Source organism: Ceratotherium simum, chromosome 8 (assembly GCF_057802395.1).
Source record: "Ceratotherium simum simum isolate JZ-2026a chromosome 8, ASM5780239v1, whole genome shotgun sequence".
NCBI classification, from domain to species: domain Eukaryota; kingdom Metazoa; phylum Chordata; class Mammalia; order Perissodactyla; family Rhinocerotidae; genus Ceratotherium; species Ceratotherium simum.
The window spans coordinates 3,568,399-3,584,257 of record NC_141907.1 but is presented as its reverse complement, the minus strand read 5'-3'; the positions used below and the strand labels follow the sequence as shown (position 1 = coordinate 3,584,257).

Genomic DNA, 15,859 nt, shown 5'->3' with positions numbered 1-15,859 from the left:
GAGTGGGGTGAACTGGGCGAGTCACTTCGCCTCTCTGTGCCTCCGTGGTTATGACGACACGGTAATGCTAGTCCGCCTTCTCGGCCGTTGGAACTCGCAGGAGGACCTGAACACCTCCCGGCACGGAGCCGCGGCCTCGACGCCATTATTAGAGCCCTCAGTCCACTTCCCTCTCTGCGGGGCAAGAGGTGGCTCTCAAAGACAGATCTGATCACTCCCCCTTTAGGGGACAGCTGTCCGCTGGCCTCAGGGGGACAATGTCCGAGCTCCTCAAAAAGTCTCACGCGCTAAGCCGGCCGCCAGCCCGCGCCCCCTCTGCTCCGGGCAGTTCCGCGGGGACCCCCAGGGCGCCCCCGGGCCTTTGCACTCCGTCCCCCGGCCCCCTCGCCCCGGTGCTGACGCGGGCTCGACCTTGGAAAGGCGCGCTCCCCCCAATTCGCCGCGTCTCCGCACTGCCGACGCACACAGCACGCACTCAATAGATGTCGGCGTGAGCGCGGCCGACGTCCAGGGCGAGCGGAGTGGGCGCGCAGCCGTACGGGCCGCGGGCCGCCGGCCGCCCCTCTCGGCCTCCGTCCGCCCTTGATGTCATCACGCCGCGCAGGTCGCGCCTGTCGCCCGGGAAACGCGGGAGGCGTCCGGGCGCCCGCGCTGCCGAGCCGTGAGGGTCCCGGATGTTGGTTTAACTTGCAGATTCCTGGGCCGCGCTCCAGAGCCGCGGGCTCCGGGCCCTCGGCCGGGGCTGGGCGTTCTCGGCATAGTAAGCCGCCCCGTCAGTGAGCCGCTCGGTCAAGTTTGAGGCCCGCGGTTCTGTCCCGTTCCTGAGGGTCCAGTGGAATTGAGCCTGGTTGCGCATAGCGGTCCCCAACTCGATGATGCACTAGCGTTTACTAGCGTTTCTTTCTTTTGTCTCGTACTTCCCACTTCCTCCCCCTGCATCTTGGGGTCAGCTCCACGTTTAAACACCGACATGCCAATCCTTGTCTCAGGCTCTGTTTGGGGGGATCCAAACTAAGACATGCACATCAAACGGAATTTACAGAGAGAATCAACTGGGCTTGGCAATTTACCATATAAGGAAGAAGGAAGGAGTCAAAAGGTTTCCGTTTAAAGGGAACTGAAAGATGGACAGGGCAGTCATGAGGAAGGCACAGATGACAAGTTCAGCTCGAGACGTGTCGGGTTTAGAAGTTGGTAGGACGTCTGGGCGGAGATGCTCAGCTGATGTCCGGAAATTCTCTCTCTACTCCTATTCTGCTATGAAATGTCTTCTCCTTCATTCCATGACAACATTTTCCTTCACAGTTGTGACCCTTATTCAAAACAGACGTATAATTAGGGGCGTCAGTGGGACTTTCCTGGTGCAAAAGCAGAAGGAAGAGACTCATCAACAAACTAGGGCCTGTCGATACAAATAATCCATAGTCAATCTATAAATCAAAATGGGGTGAGTTTATTATGAGCCAGGTCTGAGGACTAGCCCAGGGCCTGCCTTCCCCAAGGAAGGACGGGCACCAAAGGAGTGAGGTGTACAGAGTGGTTACATACCATCTTGGAACAAAGAACATACATCACATACAACTGGAGCATCTCTTTTACTACTGTCACAAGCTACTTAGCTGGTGGAGCGGATAGCTGGTCAGCAGGTTGGTGGTCACAAGGCAAGGACAACAGGTTGGTAATTAATCTTAGTTTCCAGGAAGAAATGCTTATCTTTAAAGAAATGGCGATGTGAGGGGAAGCTGCATCCTTATCCTTAAGGACATCATTCTTGTCTTTGGGACATTGTAAATATTTCAAGCAGATGTACAATGCGTGCTCAACAGGCCAGTCAGGGCCTTTTGGAAAAACAAGGTCAGGCCAAATTAGTTTTACACCAAATGGCTTCCTCATATACTCCGATATATCCTATTGCTTGTCATTTATTTATCAGGCCCTGCACGTGCCATGCTAAGCTGTCAGAATTGGTCCTTTATCTAGGCCCATGTTGCCAGCCAGAGGTCTGTGGCATTGTTGCGAGGGGTCCTTGAGTCCATGGGAGCACCCGGAACTGCCTGCACCTCAAATAACATTGGTCTAATAAAAATATGGGCTACTGTTTTTCAAATGTTTGGAGATACTTTTGAGAGTAATAAAATACTCCTTCATGACAGAATTCACACCTCCTTTAGGTCACAGTTTCTGCCAAATTTATAGCTACTAGAAAGCAAGTCAGGTTCACATGTTTTATTGACATTAGAAAAACATACTGCTTGGAAATCATTTGAGTCTCTTGCAGGAGAGGGAGAGAGTACACATTTCTAAGCAGACAGTGGAGGGCAGGCTAAAGGTGAAGATGCGGGAACAACTGGTGAACTACTGCAGGTGAGCGAGAAAGCCTGAGACAGGCCTGCGGCAGTGGAGTTGGAGCAGGGGAGGGAATTGAGTGACTTTTTATTCTTGGTTCTGTAAAAGATAGGGTGTCACCACAGAATGTACATGGAGACCCCATACAGAGCAGATGTTTGCAGCCTTGCAAATGTCATCAGGCCCCCCTCCCTTCTCTGCCTTTCTCTTTCCTCCCTCCTCTTCTCACACGGTCTACCTGCACCTCCCAGCTTGTCGGGGCTGGCTCAGAGCAAGTTTTGGCCTCGTTACTTCACTCTCTCCATTTAGTTTCTTGAACTGGTAACTGGTTTTAAGACTGTTGTTAGCTCCCAGTAAAGCCCACTCTGGCTTTACCTCAGGACCCACCTTCTGGTCTTGCTTGCCAGTCCTCCAGTACCCCCAACTTGGTCTCCTCCCTGGCCTGAGGACGCTGCTTGGCCTGTGTCTGACAAGGAATGTACTTTGGATGTCTCTAGGTAAAATTGGGTGGACATTGACACTTATTGGATGGTGGTGAGATAGGGGGAGAGGAAGAGGTCACACACTACTCTGTGGGTTGTTTTGCTGGGACCTGGGTGGATGGAGATGCCACTGAGACAGGCATGAGGGGAGCAACTTTGGGGAAAAGAAAGGGAGTTTGGTTTTGTACATGTTTTTTTAGCTACTTCTGGTAAAGCTGCCAGGAGCCGCAGCGGCGGTGGTGGGAACAGGATGGGAGGATGAGCACTGTTTTGGTAACTCAGCTGACAATGATCTGGCAGTCCCCTACTGGAGCTCTGCCATCAGTCCCCACCCACCCGCTTTTGTTCATTTTGATGTCTGTCCCACTCCACCCGTTTGGCACACCCATTCCCTGCTCTTTGTTAGTCATTTGCTCTATTGGCTGTCATTGCAATTATTTGAACACATTGTTAGCAGTGAAGTTTCCTCCCAAACTCTGGCCATTTGTCTCTCCTTATCCCCTTCCTCCTTTCTCTCCCACCACCACCATCACCTCCATCACTGGTTCAGAATTCACACAAGAGTGGATGGAAAGGAGTCACAGGTCACTGGTGGGATGCGCCATGATGGTGGGTGCTAAGTATGTTCCTGTCACAGCTCTGCCCTGGCCACCAGCACCCAGCACCAACCTCCTTCCCCCTAGTAAAATTACGTCAAGTAGTAGGCAGATGAGAATGGCACTGGGAAAGAGTTGTGCTATATAAATATAGTTTGTATGAGATGCACATACAAAGAGCTAAAGCTTTGATCTTCATGGCAGCTGTTACTGGCAGGAGTCAATGAAAGAATTTTTTTTAACTATAAACCCAACACATTAAATCCAAAGGGTTTAAATACTGAAGGTGTCTTGGCATCAGGGGAGTGTCTGGCCAAGGGCCTGGAAGGCAATGGGGAGGCCAGGGCTGCTGCTGAAGTGGGCGGAAGCCCATGCAATCAGCGTGATGGGGCTGGCACTTAGGACGCTCAGGCATAGGGGCCTTCCCGCTGAAGCCTCAGCCCTGCTATCCCCAGCTCCACCCAGCTTCCAGCACCTGGGTGACGAGGACCCAGCACGGAGGGGCTTTAGGTGTCCCACTTGGGTCTCTAGAGCCGCACTGTCCAGTACAGTAGCCACTAGCCTCATGTGGCTATTTTAATTTAAATGTGCTTTGTTAAAATTAAATAAATTTAGCATTCGGTTCCCTAGTTGCATTAGCTGCATTTCAAGTGCTTGGTAGCCACATGTGGCTACCGTATTGAACAATGCAGACATAGAATATTTCCATGTTCACAGAACGTTCTATAGGATACCACTATCTAAAGAACTCTCCCAACCCCAGGCAATGGGTTGGAATCTTAACCTAAGCCTGGATCTTGCCAGTTTTCACTCAGCAGCCTCTGGTTGGGGCCCTGCCTCTCCCCAGAGAGACAGTCTGGGCAGCCCTGCCGTCCACGCACTCCTCCTGCCTGCCACACTCTCTCGCTCGCTCGGAGACATTTTCATTCAGCAATTATTCATTGGGCGTCTCCCATGTGCCAAAAACTAAGCCAGGGCTATTGTGACAGACAAGCCAGACAGGGTTCCTGACCTGTGGACACTTGTGTTCTAGAAGGAGGAGACAGCACACAAAGTTTGGGTAATTCTAAGAAAATAAAACAAGGCAATAAGATACGAAGTATCTGGGGGCTGTGTGTCAGAGGCTGCCTGAGGAGAGGACATTTACTCCAATTTCTTTTTCTTTTCTTTTTTTTGGTGAGGAAGATCAGCCCTCTGCTAACATCTGTTGCCTGTCCCTCATTTTGCTGAGGAAGATTGGCCCTGGGCTAACATCCATGCCCATCTTCCTCTACTTTATACGTGGGACGCCGACACAGCACAGCTCGATAAGCGGTGTGTAGGTCCATGCATGGGATCTGAACCTGCAAACCCTGGGCCACCAAAGCGGAGCACACAAACTTAACCACTACACCACCTAGCTGGCCCCTTACTTCAAATTCTTAGTTGGGAGAAAATGGGAAATGAGCATTCCAGGCAGAGGGAACGCCTATAGAAAAGCCCTAGGGTGGGAATGCGGGAATGAGCCTGGCAAGTCCCAAGAAAAAGGAGCTCCCTGGGATAGGAGCTTAGCGGGTGAGAAGGGAAATGAGGTTGGAAAGGGAAGCAGAGACCAGGTGTGGGGCGTTGGGGGCAGGAGCCAAGAGGCAGATTAACTGTACAGTATTCTTGGTTCAATGAGTAGGTTTCCAGCAAGGAACTGACATGACCTTATGCAAGGATACTAGCCCATAGCGAACTGAAATTTTCCACCTCCCCTCCTAAACGTTGGGATTTATGACCTCTCACTCCAGAGTCTTAGGCCTCCAGGCTTCTGCTCAGCAATAGCTCCCTGCTATGCCTGTGTGACATGCAGCAGAGCCACAGGGACTAAATCAGTCAGTGCCAGAACAGGGTAAAGACTCAGAGCCACAAAAGGACCTGGAAGCATAAGAGTACAGAGCTTGAGAGACAAGAGATTTCTGAGGCATTGAGCCCACATTTAAATGAAACAGTACTCTTGCTGTACATGAGAAATCAAAGTGGACACTTTATCTTGCAGCTGTTTTGATTAAGGACATTACACACCAAGCTGAATGAAAACACAAACACTCTGCATCCTGAGATCAACTAAAATAAGCAAGAATGCCCAGTCTAACACCAGCCTCCTACATCAGTGAAGCCTTTCCTATTTGCTGTGTGTTGTTGTGTGTCTTTTTTTGTGTGTGTGAGGAAGATCAGCCCTGAGCTAACATCCATGCCAATCCTCATCTTTTTGCGGAGGAAGACTGGCCCTGGGCTAACATCTGTGCCCATCTTCCTCCACTTTATATGGGACGGTGTATCGGTGCGCGCCAAGGATCCGAACCCCGGGCCACCAGCACCGGAGCGCGCACACTTAACCGCTATGCCACGGGGCCGCCCCTGTGTGTCTTTTTTTTAGGACAAAGACTCTGAAAGAGACTTTGACCTTCCCCCTAACTGCCTAAAAGAATTCAAGATAAAAGGCCTGTCCCCAGGATGGGTCACCATCATAGATAACTCTGGGTGTTGGTAGACTGGGAGGGTCCTTGCTAAGCCCGTTTTTATCCAAGTTCTGTCTCTTGGGTCACAGTGTCTCTAGACGGCCCAGCAAACACTTGTTTATCAAACATTTGCTTCTCCATCTCCATGTAAGTTGCCTTCCTCCCCTTTGAAATCCCAAATCACTACCCCCAACATCCTCTTTTGTCTTTAGCTGAAAATGGTATTTAATGTGGTGGCTTCAGCCATTTTGGTGAGTTACTCAGTTTTCCTGGTTTCTCCCATGTATACGTGTTATTAAACTTTGTTTTATTCTCTTCTGTTATTCTGTCTCATGTCAATTTAATTCTTAGACCAGCCAGAAGGACCTAGAGGGTAGAGGAATTGTCTTCCTCCCCTACAGTTTGGTGGCCAGGATGGGACAAAACTTCACTGGCTAGACACTGCTCGCTCCTGGACTACTGCAGCTGAGAGATCCTGGACCTCTGACAAGAGCCAGCATGAGGTAAGAGTTATTACCACATCCCTCTCCTTAATCTCTGTCTGCAGGGTCCAATGGAAGTGAGAGTAGTGAGTTTTTTTTTCTTTTCTAAATTTAGATTAGCAGGAGAAAATATTGGTGAAGCTAGCTTCTTGGACTCAGTGACTCTGGGAAATTTGGTTAGAATACTCATTGGTTTATCGATCTTTCTCCTCCCAGAGATGGTCACTATTTTTCCTTGTCTCTGTCTTTCGTGTCATAAAAAGGGAAAAACCACAGAGCAAGACTCAGGCATCTCCATAAGCCTGTTGTCTGGGCAGGCCCTCAGTAAACTTTGCTGTAGGTTAAGTATATGCATAAGGTGAAAGCTGTTGCTAAGGGGCCTCTTAGAAGCCACAAAAGGCCACAAATATTGGTGGTCATGGGTTGAGCAGTTAAGAGCCATTAGGGCACTCACCACCTCAAGAAGACTCTCACGATAGGATAAGTTGGTCACAGAACTGGGGTAGATGATGACAGGTCCCCCACCAACCTCAAGAAAATTTCCATGTGACGAGGTACTCTGTAAAGCATACACAATCCTCAACCCTGTGGCATCTCCCTCCTAGGTATAAGTTTGGCTCCAAGAAACCCAAGGCTTAGCTAAAGCTGTTAATGTGCATATGAGGGTTTTTCTTTTGTCTTGTTCTGTGTCTTGAGAGCTTGGCTTTGTGACCTCTTTGGTCTCTGCCATTCAGAGGATGCACATACTGGCATGCATCTTGGCAGCCAGTAGAGTAGGCTGGGATTCCAAGATGTACTTTCTTTGTCTGGCTGTATCAGCTCTCAGGGGAGTTTGTCCTGAGGGGTCCCAATCCACTGGGGGCCTTTGTTGTCTCAACCTTCATGGCTTGTTAGTGCACTACCACCTGTGCTGTGGAGGCCTTTGCTTTCTTGGACTGCTTTTGGGTGTGAACTTTCTGGATCTTGTGAGGGCTGCTTCTTTTGCACTCTCTTTTGGGGATGCCTCTTGTGTCCATAATTAAGCCATAAAAGGCTTACTGGTTTTAGTCACTATTAAGTTCCTGGTCAATGGCCAGAGGATGGATCTTTAAATTGGGAAAAATTCTAAATTGGAAAAAATTTTAGGGCGCTCTTGTAATGACTAGTCTTAAGAACTTAATCACATTTGGAGTCTCAGCTTCCTCTCGTGGTCTCACAGACACTAATGAAAACTCTACCTCCTTCCCCCCGGGGTGAATTGGTCTAGAGTTGAATTGTACACTTGGAGGAAAGGGCTTTTTTTGTGTGTGTGTGAGGAAGATCAGCCCTGTGCTAACAATTGCCAATCCTCCTCTTTTTTTTTTTTTTGCTGAGGAAGACTGGCCCTGGGCTAACATCCATGCCATCTTCCTCCACTTTATATGGGACGCCGCCACAGCTTGCCAAGTGGTGCAACGGTGTGCGCTCGGGATCCTAACCAGCAAACCCCGGGCCACCGCAGCGGAGCACGTGCACTTAACCGCTTGCGCCACTGGCCTGGCCCCGAGAAAAGGCCTTTATTAAACACTGGGTGCAGACTTTTTAAAGGTGTGATACATTGTCCTGAAGTTTTAGAACATAAAAATCTTTCAATTCACCTCTTAAGTTAAAAATCTCCCTGATATAAAGAAGCAATTGGAAAATGTAGCTGAAAGGGTGGGTCAACCTCTTTTGTCATTCAGACTGTAATCCGGTTCTTTGGCGAGCTGGAAACAACCATCTTTGTCTTGCAAATCCCTGTAGGACCAGAGATATGGCTCTAGAAGGCAGTTCAAAGTTCACTTGTACTTTCTCCAATCCCAAAGCCTCCCCTCTTCTTCTCAAAATGCCTGTAGATATTGGGATGTTGGAAAGTGACAAGGCAGGGGCGGCTCAGTGGCATAGTGGTTAAGTTTGTGCACTCCACTTCAGCAGCCTGGGGTTCGCGGGTTCGGATTCTGGGCATGGACCTACACGTTGCTCATCAAGCCATGCTGTGGCAGTGTCCCACGTACAAAATAGAGGAAGATTGGCACAGATGTTAGCTCAGGGACAATCTTCCTCAGGAAGGAAGAAAGAAAGGAAGGAAGGAAGGAGGGAGGGAGGGAGGGAGGGAGGAAAGAAAAGAAAGAAAGAAAGAGGGGGCTAGCCCCGTGCCTTAGCGGTTAAGTGTGCGCGCTCCGCTACTGGTGGCCCGGGTTCGGATCCCAGGCGCGCACCGACGCACCGCTTCTCCGGCCATGCTGAGGCTGCGTCCCACATACAGCAACTAGAAGGATGTGCAGCTATGACATACAACTATCTACTGGGGCTTTGGGGAGAAAAAAAATACAAAACAAAAAAAGGAAGAGGATTGGCAATAGATGTTATCCCAGGGCCGGTCTTCCTCAGCAAAAAGAGGAGGATTGGCATGGATGTTAGCTCAGGGCTGATCTTCCTCACCAAAAAAAAAAAAAAAAAGAAAGAGAGGAAAGGAGGAAGGGAGGAAGGAAGGAAGGAAGAAAGGAAGAAACTGATAAGGCAAATATGCCCCAGACACTCCATCTTGGAGAAAACTTGAATGCTTTCTCTGTGCCTTTGTGATGTAGCTGGACAGGTAGATCAACCAATAATGCTATTTAAGTTACAACCCAATTTATGAGGCATTAAGAGCAACTTTCCTTAAAAAAAAAAAAGTCCTTGCAAGACTGGAAATGCAGCCCTACAGGCAGTTCGGATTCCACCCAGTTCCCTTATCTCACAGAGCTTGCAAACTCTCCAGGAACTATGTAGCCCATCACTAATTCCTAAGACTGAAGGAAAAAAAAGGGAAAAAGGGAAAGAAAAATGGCCACAAAAGCACCCTCACAAAAAATCTAGCGTCTTGAGCATGTTCTCCACAAATACTAGTAAAAAGCTTGAAACAAAATTTGGATTCATCACTAGGGAGCCTTGTATTACTTAACTCATGGAAGTAATTTTAAAACAATAGCTGTGGAGTCTCTGTGTATGTGTGTCTGATATCAAACCTGAAGTGAGTTTGCTCACCCATGACACAGCAAGCCAGTCTTTGCCCCTGGGTGTAGTAGAAGAAAGGAGGGATTCTATTGCCAAGTGCCGAGCAAGGAGAATGGGCAGCTAAAGCTGTAATCCTGAACTCCCTGAAAAGCTACAAGCAAGGGTTTTTATTTGGGGTTTTAGGTAGGGGAGGGGGAGCACGTGGCCTTGCGGGCTGAAGTTCCAAGAGTCCTCTGCACAGGCATGACTGTCTGTTCTATGTGTTGCATGTGGTGGATTTTCAGTCTGTGACATCTAAAGTTTACAATCAGTCATTTTAGCTTCTCAATGCTCCTGCACGATGCTTAGTTAGGCAGGGGGCTGTCAGCGAGTTCCTCTCTTATCAGCGGTCCTCCTGTTCTGCAAGGCAAGCTCAGAAACTTTGATTATTTTGTTTCCCACCTTAACTTTGTGGGTACAAGGCACAGTTTCACCCTAATCTAGGGAAATTTTGACTCCTTGATCCTCAGTTTCATATCTATGTATATAGGTGTGTGTGATATCTTACCTCCAGATGGTATAGTTTCTTTTTTTTTTTTTTGTGAGGAAGATCAGCCCTGAGCTAACATCCATGCCAATCTCCTCTTTTTGCTGAGGAAGACTGGCCCTGGGATAACATCTGTGCCCATCTTCCTCCACTTTATATGGGATGCCGCCACAGCGTGGCCTGACAAGCGGTGCATCGGTGTGCACCCGGGATCCGAACCCAGGCCGCCAGCAGTGGAGCGTGTGCACTTAACCGCTACACCACGGGGCCGGCCCCTAGATGGTATAGTTTCTAAAGAGCTCTACTCAATTGCTTAAAGTAAGCACTTACATAAATTATTTCTAAATGTAATAGAAACTAACCCAAATGTCTTTCAAGTTAACATGATATAAATTAATCTTTGGTAACTGAAAGCTTATTTAAGATTGTTGGTTTGATTAAAATGGACATGTCTTCAGAGTTATCAGCATTGAATATGGTGCAGAAATGCAGCCTTTATTCTACGTTTATTGGTCAAATAAGCTGGTGTTATCTCTATTACAAATCTGGTTAGCAAAAATAGTGACTTAAAATGATAGCTAATTTTGTCGAATGTCTCATGAAGTTTTATAGGCAATCTAAATAATTATTGTAAATGAATTAAACTAAACATATGTGAAAAAGATAAAAATGTTGGGTGAAGTTTTAAACAATAATTATGTGTTATGGCATGTATATTTAAGATAACTTCCAAAATCTCTCTGGTAACTTGAAACTTTGAAGTTTTGCGAGGTCAAATGAAATGATAAAAAAATTCGTTGACTATCTGGGTTATTTTCAAATAAGATAAAATACTGAAACATTATCGCGAAAATGTCTAAATTTATCTACTTTTGGCTTCTTATTACAGAGAAACTAAAATATGTTTGGGTCTATTAGTAAACATATCTTGTATTTTATTAAAAATTGTACTATGAAGTAACATGTTTCTAGGAATTATGAAAAGTGTTCATAAACTTGCCAAGCCACAGAATGCTAATGTACAACACAGTTCATAATAGCTTACTTTTTAGTTTTCACTAAGAATTAAGTTCTGTGAGGGTTAAAAATTCTAATTAATATATGTATTTAAAGCTACTAAAAATTAATAAGGAAAATAGCTTTGTATTCAAGGAAAATAAGATGAATGTTTTCAGTAAAGAAGGTATAAGAATGGAAATATTTTTGTTTGTTTTGTTAAGAAAGATAAATTTGTCCTAAAGTACCAGAAGGGAAGAAAGAAGGTATGGGAAAATTCTGAATGTAAAAAGAAAGTTATAGAAGGTTTGTGGAAGAGGAACCCTAAGCAAAGAATTTTGTGCATGATCAAGTTGGCTAGGATTAAAATGAATTTAACTAAGTAAATGAGTTTTAATATAAAAAGTAACCTGGTGCAAAAATTAGAATTTGGTTTTTTCTCTCTTAAAAGGATAATTATCTTGAACTTTTAGTCTGCTCCTGATAAAGAGATTATAAAAGGTTTTTCTTTACCTTTGAGTAAGTCTACCTAAAAAGCAGAAATTCTATGTTTTGTCGCAGTAATTTCCTATGTTCAAAAAGCTGAGGTCTCTCTATTAAGAGAATGAAGGTTTTAAAAAAATTGTTTAATTCTCTTTGTTTGCCTTAACATCTTCTGTTGTCACTTAGGTTAAACAGGTAACTAATCATCATCTCACAGTGACCTATGATATTATATGGGTAAATGTTATTGATATAAGTGTTTTAAAAATTATATAACATTCTTAAAATTCTGATCTGTCCTGGTTGTCAGCCATAATTAGAGTTACTATCTTGACGTGTTGTATGTCACAGAAATAGCCACATTTCTTTGTCAATTGCCCTTTTGAGTCTTTTGTCATTTGCAAATAGTTGTTTTACTCTGATGTTTTTGCAGATGTATTTCATCCTCAGAGAGATTCATGGAAAGGACTCTCACACTTGCTCTAGAATGCAGGTTTCTGATAAATTTTCATGTTATAAAACTGAACTGGGTAAGAAATTACACAACTCTAATGGAGAGACTGATGGCCTCGTAAAACTGGTAACAGAAGATTAAGATCAAGAATCTATTACACAAGACTGAATGAACTGATGAACATAATTATAATGTTTATGACTTTTCATTTGAGATATTGCTGATTTTTTGGTGTTTTGTTTTTTCCATATATAAGGAAAGCTTTTTCTCTTTTCTTTTAAGCTAACTATAACTTATAGCAGTTTGGTAAATTATACCTTGGTAAGCAGAATTGAAACATTTATCTTTTTCTCCCTACCTGATTCCTCCAGAATTTGGAAATACTTAGTGAGTGAGTATTATTTTCATTGCAATACAGTTATTTGCATAAGTTCAATAAGAATCTGTTCTTCTCATAGCAGGACACAATTGGAAACATTGGTTATATTACCAAGGCTTTGACTGGAATGTCATATTTTAGAGAAACATTCAGACTCAGATATGACAAGACAGCTTTTGAGGAACAAAGGTTGACTTTATGGAATAAAGCCACTTGGAAATATTGGCCTGGTACCTTGCTTACAAGGTTCCCAGCAACCTTACCAGGTGAGTAAAGAAGGTCACTTCCCTGGCAGGTGCAAAGAACCTCAGGATATTTTGGGGACCTTGAAAAGAGAGGAACTCACCCAAATCTAAGGTATTGCAGGCAGAGTCTGATGACAAGTCCTTGGTTTGGTTTCCCTGGCCTCAAGAGTTCAATCTGAGATTCCATATGAAAAGTTCCATTAAAGCAGATTTGAAAGAACCTATATAATCAATTGCTATTCTTGCTGTACATGTGTAAATAATTGGTCCAGTTTATTGAAACTAGACTTATTTTGCAAACCAATGACCTTAATTTGGCTATCTTCAGTAAAAATGAGAGTGATTTTAAATTATGTTTTAATAAAAAATATAGTACACATTCATGGATATTAGATTCTAGTTCTGATGTCTTTTTTTTTTTTTTTTTTTGGTGAGGAAGATTAGCCCTGAGCTAACATCTGTGCCCATCTTCCTCTATTTTGTATATGGGACGCCACCACAGCATGGCTTGATTAAGCGATGTGTAGGTTCACACTCGTGATCCGGACATGCGAACCCTGGGCCACTGAAGCGGGGCGCACGAAGTTAAACACTATGCCACTGGGCCAGCCCCTGATAATTGTCTTTGAGGTTTTTGTTTTATATCTGTAAACTGGACTGGATCCTGAATTCTTCTAGTCTCCTGAAATATCTGGCTACAAATCTCCAAACTAACGTTTTTGATTTTTTTCCACCATTGAGAACTGAACCTGCCCTTTTTCCTGAAGCCCTGAAAACTGCAGCTGGACAACTTGATATAAACTTAAGAGAGCTTCATGCCTGTTGCTGTGTAAGCTACTCAGAAAGACACCTGAACACCCAATGATGTCATCAAAGACATTTCAAACTGCAAAAAATGCTTCAACTCTGACATCTAAAATCTTCTTGACTGGTTGCCCCCTGGGCTCAGAAGCTGGTTTATAATTTGCTCCAACCATTAAACTTGTTTTTCTTTTTATTTCTCTAGAAATGTTTCTTATTAAATACCTGGTTACTTGCTTACACAATGTAGCCACAACTTTGGAAGACCACCTTCATCACTGTCTTACTAAGAGACTGGTTCAATGAGATGGAACAACCTAAGCCCCTTATCAGCAGGAAGAAGCAAGAGCAGTTGTCACCCTATATCCCTCAAGATTGAGGAATGAACAACAAAAAGGAAGGATTTGTAACTGTGGGCCCTCCAGGACCAGTTCAGCCGACCCCATCCTTTATCAACAGTGATGAAGAATTGCCTTTCAGAAAATCTGCAAAGTCACGTATCCAGAGCATGTGAAGAAGAGGAAATCTTGACCTGAAATGAACGCAGAACCAATTCCTCCTTCCCACGGAACCCAAGGACTGGGACATGACTGGAACTGGAAAGTCGGACTCTTATCAGAAGCGAGGGGTCCCTCATTCAGGAAGATCTGGTGTTAAAATTCCCTCCCCACCCCATCAAAAATGTTTAGAGCCCTGTCATAAATGTTTAGAACCTCATCATAAATGTTTAGAACCCTATCATAAATGTTTAAAACCTTACCATAAATGCTTGAAGCCTACCAATCAAAACTTGTCCTGCCAGCATCCATGTGTCAGCCTGTTCTCCCTAACCTCTTAAATTTTGCCCCAAATGCTGAATTGGGAAGACAGATGTGAGGGCACATGCTCCCTGCCTCCATGCAGATTGATCTCACAGAATAAAGCTGATCTCTTTTCCCAAAGGCTGATTAATTGGCTGTTTATGTGCATTTGGCAAGAGAACCCCAATTTTGTGTGGTAACAATGGGAAGATTTGTTTTTCTCCATGGTGAAGAAACTAGTACACCCTTGGGAACTATTCCTTTTGTTCTGTGCCCTTTATTTAGACAGCCAGGACTTCTGAAGTCAGGACTCCCTTGCAGATTTTTTTACAATGTTGGTGCTATTTAACTCAGTTGTCAGAGTCCTCCTTTCAAAACACCTTCCTTCAAGACAGGAGGGACCTTAGAGAGTAAAAAATTTCCCTCTTTCTGCAACCTCTAACCCCTGTATAATCATCGTCTTGTTCTTCTGTCTGCTTCCACTATTGGCCTGAAGGTTTCTCAAGGGCAGGATCTTATTTACCTCTGCACCCTCAGTGCTTAGCTGAGGTCCCCTCACACGTTAGCAACTAGTAAGATTTATAATTATTAGTCTTTTGGCTGCCCCAACCAGGCTAAACATCTTTGGACAGAGTTGGGGATTGAATTACGTCCTCCTCCCCCAAAAGATATGCAAAAGTCCTAACCCACAGTACCCGTGACCTTATTTGGAAATCGAGTCTTTGTAGGAGAAGATACAGAGAAACAAAAGAAGGCAGCCATGTGACCACGGAGGCAGAGATTGGAGTTATGTGGCTTACCAGCCAAGCTAACAATCGCTGGTAACCACCAGAAGCTGAGAGAGGCAGGGAGTAAGAGCCTTCGGAGCTGTAAGAGAACAGATTTCTGATAGTTTAAGCCACTCGGTTTGTGGTAACTCGTTATGGCAGCTCTAGGAAACGAATACGGACAGCGTACACTTCAACGACGTGATCAAAGCCTGAAAGGGCTGGCATAACAGGAGTGGCTACGAGGTCGTGTCACTATTTATCTCTTACTTAATTCCACAGACATTTGGTCCATGCTCTCCTCTCTGATAAATCACATGATTTGAGTTCGTTTTCACTTCTCTCTCATTCTGACAGAGACCCCTTAGGGAATGGCCAAATCCCAAGGGAGGGACTAAGGTACAGCAAGAGTGAAGAAGCCTCGAGGATTTTGGAACATCACTAGATTCTGCAGACTGTGCTGGTGATGCTGGCCTGATGTGGCAGCACCGAACCTTCCCCGTTCCTCCTGGGGACAGGCAGGTGACAGCTGACGTGCACCTGTCACAGAAGCAGCAGGGCTGCGTTCGGCCGCAGGACGCGCCGCCGCACTGTCCCCCCCGGAGAGCGCGTCAGGACGAAAGGGGAGAAGAGCGGGCCTCCCTCAGGCAGTCGTGCTGACCCCAGGGCCGGGGCGCCGCGACTTGCTCAGTCACCGGGACCGGAGGCGACCGGACGTCGGACGCGGCACGAGCTTTCCGATTCCATCAGCACAGCGCCTAGGACTCTCCTCCTTACCCAGCTCGGATCGTGTTTCTATCAGGCACCAGCACGGCTTGGGTGGACCCCCAGAGAAAGAAGCAGAGGTTAACGTCTCAGCCGAGAACGCCACAAGCGAAGCCCGCCGGGGCCATCGCGCCAGGGAAGACGCTCGGGGCATCTTCGCCCCTTCGCTTCCCGCCCCAGCGCCCCGCCTCTATGACGCCACACGCCGCGCCGCCGGGGTGCGTCATCGCGGCGCGCCGCCGCCCGGCTGTCTGCGCTCA

The 15,859-nt window shown here is 45.9% G+C and overlaps 1 protein-coding gene across 10 annotated transcripts in view; it reads right to left on the bottom strand.

Annotated features, from left to right (window-relative positions):
• The window catches only part of ACOX3 (acyl-CoA oxidase 3, pristanoyl), a 56,518-nt gene extending 55,965 nt beyond the window's left edge, over positions 1 to 553 (bottom strand). For all 10 annotated transcript variants that reach the window (XR_015553054.1, XR_015553055.1, XM_087434860.1 and 7 more), the window contains exon 1: positions 412 to 553. The gene's annotated coding sequence lies outside the window, so the exon portion shown is untranslated. The remainder of the gene's footprint in view (positions 1 to 411) is intronic.
• Positions 554 to 15,859: the final 15,306 nt, after the last annotated feature.